The sequence below is a fragment of the Raphanus sativus genome, chromosome 7, assembly GCF_000801105.2.
Source record: "Raphanus sativus cultivar WK10039 chromosome 7, ASM80110v3, whole genome shotgun sequence".
NCBI classification, from domain to species: domain Eukaryota; kingdom Viridiplantae; phylum Streptophyta; class Magnoliopsida; order Brassicales; family Brassicaceae; genus Raphanus; species Raphanus sativus.
In genome coordinates, this window is record NC_079517.1 from 21,145,987 (window position 1) to 21,155,855 (window position 9,869).

At 39.2% G+C, this 9,869-nt stretch overlaps 2 non-coding genes across 2 annotated transcripts; one reads left to right on the top strand and one right to left on the bottom strand.

The window, feature by feature from the left end:
• The first annotated feature begins 214 nt into the window (after window positions 1-214).
• On the top strand, window positions 215-321 carry LOC130498281 (small nucleolar RNA R71). Its single transcript, XR_008937196.1, has one exon. It is a non-coding gene; the product is annotated as a small nucleolar RNA R71 (small nucleolar RNA).
• Window positions 322-4,571: 4,250 nt separating this feature from the next.
• On the bottom strand, window positions 4,572-4,678 carry LOC130498179 (small nucleolar RNA R71). The gene has a single exon (XR_008937100.1). It is a non-coding gene; the product is annotated as a small nucleolar RNA R71 (small nucleolar RNA).
• Window positions 4,679-9,869: the final 5,191 nt, after the last annotated feature.

Genomic DNA, 9,869 nt, shown 5'->3' on the forward strand with positions numbered 1-9,869 from the left:
CCTGATCTCTTTCTTTGTCTGCTGATCATCACTTATGTTGACCCTGTCATGCTCCTCACTGTAGACTGAGTCACTCTTGGCCATGTTCTCCACCAGCTCCTCTGCATCCTCTTTCGTTCTTCCCAACAAGAAACCATTGCTAGCTGTATCAAGTATATTCCTGAACTCTGGTAGAACACCTCTGTAGAAGGTACTAAGGAGACTCTCCTTGGTGAAGCCATGATGTGGACATTGAGTCCAATAGCCTTTGAGTCTCTCCCATGCTTCACCAAAACCTTCAAGATTCTTCTGCTGAAACCCAGAGATTTCATTTCTGATCTTGGCTGTCCTTGAGGTGGAGAAGAACTTTTCTAGGAAGGCCTTCTTGCACTCATTCCAAGTGGTAATAGAGTTACTTGGAAGAGCCTTCTCCCATTGGTATGCCTTTTCTCCCAAAGAGAAGGGAAACAGCCTCTGCTTGAAAGCATCTTCAGAGACTCCATAGTCTTGGACAAGCTACAGTAGCTATCAAATGTGTCCAAGTGATCAAGGGGATCCTCCACAGCAAGGCCATGAAACTTGTTGTTCTCAATCAAATGCAACATCCCTGACTTGATCTCAAAGTTGTTGTTCTCCACAGCTGGTGGCCTGATTCCTCTCCTATGACCATGGATGTGGGGTTGGTCATAGGTCCCAATGGCTCTAGCTTGGCGCTGTGGATGTTGTGGTTGGTACTGAGGTCTAAGATTGTCAGCTCTTGGACCATTGCCCCCTAGGGCATCACCATCTTGAGGCAGATTCGCCATATCAAATCCCAACCTTTGTAGATGAGCATGTTGCTCTTCCTCTCTTCTCTTTCTTGCTATCTCCCTCTCAAGTGCAACAATCTCTTCAACAGTGGGGGCCAAGTTTGATGCACCTCTGCTTCTTGTGATCATACACCTGAGATGCAAAGGACGAGGAAGAAGCAGAACCAATATCACAATAAAAGAAAAATGACTTAGTCTCAAGCAAGTGACTAAATCCCAATGTCAAAATCAACTTAGAACTTGGCAACGGCGCCAATTTGATGAAAGACTTTTCAAGGGTCCAATCAAATGATGTAGTATAAAAGATGGCAATCCAATTCTAAGTGATTCTAATGCAAAGGGAATGCAAGCCTATGCTTAATCTAAGTGCAACCATTAAGAGAGATGATTATGAACAAAGACTATACTAAAAATGCAATAAAAGATTGAACTTTCTTTCTCAATGAGGCAAAGGGATTCTTGGGAAAAGCGAATTGACTTTGGGTGACTAAGATTCAATCTAAGATGGCAGCAACAATCAATCTAGCAACCTTAGGCCTAGACACAATCTTAAACAAACTCTATCTCTAGAAGAAATGTTCATTCACAAAGATAACTCAAGCATCTAATTTCTTAGGCTGAATATTATCTAAGCAATCATTAAGAACTAGTCTACTAGCCATCTGAACACCTTTAACAACAAATTTCTTTGGTAAAGAATGTTAAAAGCTTAGGAGAGTTGGTTCAGGCATTTCATCAAACACCTTTCGGGCATGAAATGCCTAAAGCTCAACTTTAGAGTGGCCAACTCTAAAATAGCATTAAAGGCACTCTGCTAGCAAGAAACAAGATAGATCTACACTAGAACACCGTAGATCTACACCTAATCACCCTTAGTCTCCCAAGCCCATGAATCCTAGATAGATCTACTCACTAATAGCCATGGAAAACCGCAAAATCAATGATGATTCAAGGCTAAACATCATTAGAGAAGAAGATAATCTAATAAACACAAAAGAAATGAGATGAAAAGGATCAAATATCCAAGCTTTCTTCAAGATCTATTATGTTTTTGATAGAAAAGAAGTTAAGTCCCAACTTTGGGACCCAAGAGTATTTATACAAGGCTTAGAAAACCTAAAAACATCATTAAAAATTACTAAAAGGTCTCTGGGGTCAATTAGGCTTCAACCAATAGGAAAAGAGGCTGAAATTCGGTCTGGGGTCGAGCCACAAATCCAACCCGGTCCACTCTACCCGGTCTGTTCTCTCGCCCATCTCTGTCCAGCTCCCGACCGGGTACCTCACCCCGGTCCACTCTCCCCGGCCAGCTTAATGTGCTTCTAGTAAACTGATCATAACTCTTCCAATATAGCTCCAAATTACTTGAAACTACTTACATTGGAAATCTAACTCAATTTGCTGTGTCTCCACAAAATCTTAGCAACAGAAGACATCTCTAAGGCCTCCGTCCATGCTCATCTTTGTCTCGACCAGATCATGGATTGACTTCTCTTTTCATGGCCAAACTTGATTCTTCACCTTCTTTTTGGGCCATAAGACTCCCAAAAACCTCAAATCACACCAAAGCATGCTCCAACACCTGATAAGGACAAATGAATGCAAAATGGATCCTAATGATGCCTAATCCCTAGATTATATGATCAAAATGCATAAGATATGAATGCTAAATACATGTAAATATGCAAGACATCAGTGACCAAACAAAAAAACATAAAGTCATTTTACTGTTCTGTTCTTCGTAAGTCTACACATAATAAACATTGTCTACATATCCGTAGACGTCGTACACAGTCTACACTGTTGAATTAATTTGTAGTTTACATTTTAATTTGATCTAGTTAATTATGTTTAAAAATATATAAAATTATTTTTTGTGAAATTATTAGTTAATCATCAATGTAAAGGTTAATATAAAGTTTATAAATTAAATTTGTATATAAGTGAACAACTAAAAAGAATATATGTTGATTTGGTAACCATGTGAGACAATGTTTATGGTTTAGTAACAAAAAGTCACATAACATGTTATATCTTTAAAGGTTAGATCTTTAGGGTTAGCTTTAATTGAATTTTTTTTTAAATTAACATATTATTACTGAGTAGTTTATATTTTGTAAATTAGATATTTGGCTACCTTAGGAAAAGAGTTAGAGTTGGAGAGATAGATCTGAGACTACAAAACAGAGAAGATCTTGAACTTCCTTTTTATTCTACTCATACTCTTTGTGTTTCTTATTTCATATTAAGTTTTATTCAAACCAACATGATTTTGTCTCTCATGAATATGTCTGAGTAAACCTAATTGTTAGATTTAGGTTTCTCATAAGGGTGAATCATGTAATGAGATTGTGACAATTGTTAGGGTGAACAAATTAGTTCTTTTACTTTAGTTGCTCTTAATACTAGATTTAGGATTGATCACCCTTAAATCTAGATCTGAGGATTGATGAGATAACCAACTGTATACTCTCAATTCCCAGAAATAAACTAAAGTGATCTAACTGACTAGACACATGCGAAAGGTGGTCTAGATCATTAGAGAACGCTTCCAACCAAACCGATAATGCTTGCTAGAATTACCGTCGATCGATACAACCACAGTTGTAGCGATCGATTGTTTGAAAGGTGTATCGATCGATTAGACAAAAGTCATATCGATCGACTCTTTTCCGTGATCAACAAACGACAGTTGAGATCCGGGATCTAGTCAAAGGAGACCCTACTGGTCGTACCAATTGTTTGAGTTCAAAGAACTAAAAACCCTAATGTCACTTTCAAACTGCATAATATCATACCTGAGAAATACCTGAATCTAGTTATTTTCCTCAATAAGAAACAACCTTCATTTCAGTTACTGAACAACTTCCTTTATCACCATATTATTTACTGCTTTAAAACATATAAAACCTTAAGTCTATCTTCATCTCTAATTAATTGAACCTTAAGTAATCCTAGAGTCCTTGTGGATTTGATCCCTAAGTACTACATATGAACCTCTTATTTGAGAGAGTAATTCACTTTTTAGGGTAATTTGAGTGATATCAAATTCGGTGCCGTTGCCGGGGACTCTTTCTTATTACTTTTAGATTTAATTTAGGATTTAGAATAGACTTTGTTACTTTTGCTAATTTTCTATTCTTTTGTTTTACAACATAAAGAATGGAGAATACAGATGTCGGCCAAGCATCGATCGACATGGAACATTGTCAATCGAACGACGCAGATACAGAAAAATCGATTGTTTCATCCGAAGCCTCATCGATCGATACCGCCGAGCCGAAAGCAGGTAAGTACCCGCTTACCGATGCTGTTAATGAGAAAGTAGTCCAAACTGAACCAATAGGTCAAACAGGCAACATTTCTAGCCAAACTACTGAAAAGCAGGGGACTGAAATCCCTGTTAAGTCAAACTCTACCTTAAACATAGGTAAAGAAGTTAAATTGCCCTTGCAAGACTACTTAAACCCCAATAGGAACTATTCCAATAGGTCCGCTATTAGAATACCAGACGACGGTACCACGAAAAAGTTTGATGTTGATTACTATAATATGGTGCGTCGAAACCCTTTTAAAGGATCTTCTTTGGAACATCCGCAAGACCACATTGAAGGTCTAGAGGAATTAATTCCAGACGAATACATTCGTTGCAGACTTTTCCCATTTTCACTAGAAGGGGAAGCTTTAAGATGGTTGAACTGTCTACCAAAAGGATCCCTGACTAGTTGGAAAGAAATTAGAAACGTTTTCCTTAAGCAATTCTTTAACGATGCTCGTTACTGGGAAGTGAGAAGGCGAATTTCTACCTTCTGTCAAAATCCTCAGGAATCATTCAAAAACGCATGGGGAAGATTCAAGGGTTATGAACTCGAATGCCCCCACCATGGTTATCCAGAATCACAATTTCTTAAGATCTTTTACAAAGGTGTTATTCTGAGCTATAAGACAACGCTTGATACAGCAAGCGAAGGGAATTTCGTTACTAGAAATCCTATAGAGGCAAGACGCTTAATCGAAAACATGGCAACAGGAAGATCTTATGAAGAGATGAATAAAGAAAAAGAAAAAGCTACAAAATCAAGAGAAAATACTGAGTTAGCCGAAATAAAGAATTCTATAAATTCACTTCATCCCCTTCTGATTGATCAAAACCCACCCAACCTGTGCCAGTATTACAATAAAACCCCTCCTATATCAGAAGATGAGCTTGACTTTACAGAAGAATTAGATACTACTGATCATCATTCTGTGTTTAACGTCGACAGCTTCACACGCGACTATGAAATCTGTGTGCAGTCTCGTACCGGGAGAGAGAAGTACAATCTAAAACAAGCTTTTACAGGAAACCGTAAAATGAAATCCGACTTTAATGGGAAAATAGACATCTTTTACGGTAAACTAAACCAAAAGATACATTCATTAATTGAACACCTACGGGGAATGGAAGACCAAATTGCTAACCTTGCAACTACTCTGAAGAGAGAGACAGGCCGTCTCCCTGGAAGGACCGATGCTAACCCTGGGGCAAAACGCCAAGCATATGCCGTGATGTTGCGAAGCGGTAAACGCCTTGAAACAAATGCCAGAGACGATGCCAGCAATAAAAAAATCATCGATGATGCAGGAAAAAGCAATTCCAACCCCATAGAGCTTCTTGACAATGATTCTGACTCAGGAACATCCGAACAAAGGAGGAACTCTTCAAATAAAAAGGATCAGGGAAGAACTATAGACTTAGAAAAAGAGAATCCTGATGCCGAGATCGAAATCGATCATCTAAACGAACCAAATATCGATCGATCCACTGGGAAGGAAAACGATCAACAGTCTGGTGGCACTAACGATTGCGATACGCAGCCTACCAGGACTGAACGAGTCTATAGAACTCCACCCCCATTCCCTCCAAACAAACCGCAGACTAAGAAGGCATTGAAACATGCAATTTGTAAAAAGGCCTTTGATAAAATCACTTTCGAGCTACCCCTCAGTGATGCCATTAAGATAGCCCCCTCAGTAAAGAAGTACGTAAAAGATATGATATCTTCGAGTGGAGAACAAAGCGTTATGATGGTGTCAGAGGAAGTAAGTGCGATGATACAAGGAGAAACGTCAACCAAAAGGACTGACCCTGGTAGTTTTGTCCTAGATTGCAAGATACTAAACGCGCGCTTTCCTCAATCTCTTTGTGATCTTGGTTCTAGTGTAAACCTCATGCCATACTCTGTGGCAGTTTCACTAGGTTATAATGAATTCGTTCCAACGCCAATCACGCTAGTTCTAGCTGATCGTTCTATTAGGGTACCCGAAGGTATCCTCGTAGATGTACCAATCAAAATTGATGATTGCTTCATACCAACAGATTTCGTTGTATTAAAGTATAAACAAGTACCAAAGGACCCCCTTATATTGGGTCGGCCCTTTTTGGCTACAGCCGGAGCAATCATAGATGTTAAAGGAGGAAAGATTAACTTAAATGTCAGAGATATATCAATGAACTTCGACATGGAAAAGCTAGTCAAACGCCCTCTAATAGACGATCACGCCTTTTACACAGAAGAAGTTTCTGAGCTAGAAAAGGAATACCTTATGGATATATGTTCCAATAATCCACCAGAAGACACATTCACTCCTGATGAACAAGAAATTCTGAGCGTAGATAGCAGGACAGAAGATTATGCGAACCTTACGGACGCAAGTATCAGAATCGCAAATGGAGAAAATGATGATTCTGAAATCATCATGGATCAATACCTTAGGGAAACTATTGATCGATCATTTTCTTCATCGACCAGCTGGAGTAAAGAAAAAACACCCAAGGTTGAACTAAAACCACTTCCAGCTGGCCTAAAATATGCATTCCTTTGCGATAAATCATATCATGTCATTGTTAATGCCAATCTCACGAATGGAGAGCTTGCACTTCTGTTAAACAAACTGCGTAAGTATAGGAGAGCGATCGGGTATTCTCTCGATGATATTCCCGGAATAGCTCCTGACCTTTTCATGCACCGCATCCACCTCGAAGAAGATGCAAAAACATCTATAGAACAGCAAAGGAGACTAAACCCAAACCTGAAAGAGGTAGTGAAAAAGGAAATAATTAAGCTTCTAGATGCTGGAGTTATATATCCTATCTCAGACAGAAAATGGGTGAGCCCTGTACATGTTGTACCAAAGAAAGGTGGGATCACAGTGGTTAAAAATGATAAAGATGAACTTATCCCTACACGCACTGTCACTGGACATCAAATGTGTATCGATTACAGGAAACTGAATGCTGCTACTAGGAAAGACCATTTTCCCTTACCTTCCATCGATCAAATGCTAGGAAGACTGGCCAACCATAAATATTATTGTTTTCTTGACGGATATTCGGGATTTTTCCAGATACCGATACATCCAGAAGATCAGGAAAAGACAACTTTTACTTGTCCTTATGGAACATTTGCATATCGCAGAATGCCATTTGGACTATGTAACGCACCAGCCACTTTCCAACGTTGCATGATGTCAATATTCACAGACATGATCGAAGATTTCATGAAAGTCTTTATGGACGATTTTTCGGTTTACGGATCAAGTTTTAAGGATTGCCTAGACAACTTGTGCAAAGTATTGGAAAGATGCGAAGAAAAGAATCTTGTCCTAAACTGGGAAAAATGTCATTCCATGGTAAACAATGGTATAGTCCTTGGACATAAAATTTCTGCAGCTGGAATAGAAGTGGACAGGGCCAAAATCGAAGTGATGGCTGGTCTACCGGCACCCACAAACGTTAAAGACATAAGGAGTTTCCTTCGGCATGCCGGATTTTACAGAAGAATATTCATACAAGATTTCAGTAAGATTGCTAGACCTTTGAATAATCTTTTATGCAAAGAGGTTAAATTCGATTTTACACCAGAATGCAAAGAAGCTTTCGAAGCGCTGAAGAAGTCTCTTATAACTGCCCCAGTCGTACAACCACCGGATTGGAATCTACCTTTCAAGATTATGTGCGATGCGAGTGATTTCGCAGTTTGAGCAGTTCTAGAACAACGAAAAGATAAGAAACTACACGCTATCTATTATGCAAGTCGCACACTCGACGAAGCGCAACGGAATTACTCCACCACAGAAAAAGAGCTGCTAGCAGTAGTTTATGCTTTCGAAAAATTCTGCCAGTACTTAGTCGGAGCCCATGTTATTTTCCACACTGATTGATGTGGTCATCAAACCAGTAGCTGAACCGGAGGTCAACGAAACTATCCAATCCGGCCACTTTGGAGGTGCCAGCGACATAGGTCCAGTCCACGGCAAATATCTCGACAACCAAAAGGATTTTTGGAGTTCAACAAATTTTAATAGATTCTACACTCAAGACGGAGTCCAGCCCAATTGGAATTTCCAGAAAAGCTTACCGGACCAAGGAGTTATGGATTTTACAAATTGGAGGTTCTCCAGCCCATCCAGTTGCGAGTATCAGACTTTAGAGGATGATTTCAGCCCAACCATGAAGCGGCCCTATCCAGAATCAATCATGGGTTTCAAGAGGGAATTATTATCTATCCAGAGAGTCCAGAATCAGGCAAATTGGTTCAGGGAAAACCAAGATACAATCAATTTCCCAAAACCGATTAAACCGACATTATTTTGGGAAAGTTGCCAACCAATTCGATTTGGTCCAAACCAGACTTATCTATGGAAGCCAGGAGATCATCTTAACCATCCAGAAGACATCCAAGACGTCCTCAGCTGCACCAGCACCCAGGAGATCAAGAGGATCTTCATTTGCACAAACCTTCCATTTTTGGCAGCATGGACACTAAATGGTTTAAATGAGTTTCTACTGATTTTTGCTCAAGACCAACGGCCATATTCTTCATCATGGCAACTCAGAGACATCTCAGGAAGACTCCTTGACCGTGGCTACTTCCAGAAGCTGTCCAGATACAAGATCAGATCAAGTTTCCCCTTTGAAGAGAGCATAAATCAAGCTAAAGGCTATTTCTTTGGAGCCATCAAAGCCTTTTCTTCCAAGAGTTTTATTTCGATTTTATTTGTTTCCTTTAGTCATTTTTAGACTGTTAGAATGTCCCAAGGTCGAGCCTATATAAACTCATTTAGTTTGTCTCTTTTAATCACCCTTGAATTTTATGAATGAATATGCAGTTTTTCTAGTTTTTCTTAAAACTATTATCTAAGTCTTTTGAGTGTTGTGAGAAGCAGCTCTTGAGCAACCTGACTTATCAAAGCCTCCTTTCACAGAGCTTTGTGGCGTCCTCAATCCCTCCATCATTTCCATCTACTGATTTGCCTTGAGAGAGACTTCAGTCCAGCAAGCAAATCCCATATCTATCCATCTTCCATCCATTGATCTTGTTGAGAGAGACTTCAGTCCAGCAATAAAGATCCCATCTCCATCAATCTATCCCTTTTCTATTTGTTTTTATTCATATTATCATTCTGATTCATATTCATATTTGCTTCTGTTTGCATTATAAAACTTATACAAACTCATAAAAAGGTTTACTCTTGTTTCAGGTACCAATCCGAACTATTGGACTAAACCTCAGTTCCATATTTCCGGACAGCCTGACCCTTGCCCACAACACTGATCATGCTGCTATCAAATTCTTAATGCAGAAGAAAGATGCTAAACCACGACTCATAAGATGGATCTTACTACTCCAAGAATTTGATATTGAGATCAAAGATAAAAGAGGGGTAGACAACGGAGTCGCTGATCATCTTTCCCGAATCCGGATTGAGGATAAAGTTCCTATAGATGATTACTTCCCTACAGAGAATATCGCTCTTTTAGACACGTCATTCATAGGCCACATATCGCTCGAATCTGACAGATTATTGGACGACACTAATGACGAATTATCAACCACCATTACTGATACAAGATCAATCGTAGCCATCAGCAAAAGAACATCACGAGAATTTATTGACATACCAGTTAAGGTTGCCTGTAATGCCTTGAATCATAAAGTATCTGATGTTTCTCTACAAGAAGCACATGCGATTGGAAAAAACATCAAAGATCGACCTTGGTATGCCGATATAGTTAACTATTTAGCCGCTGATTTTGAA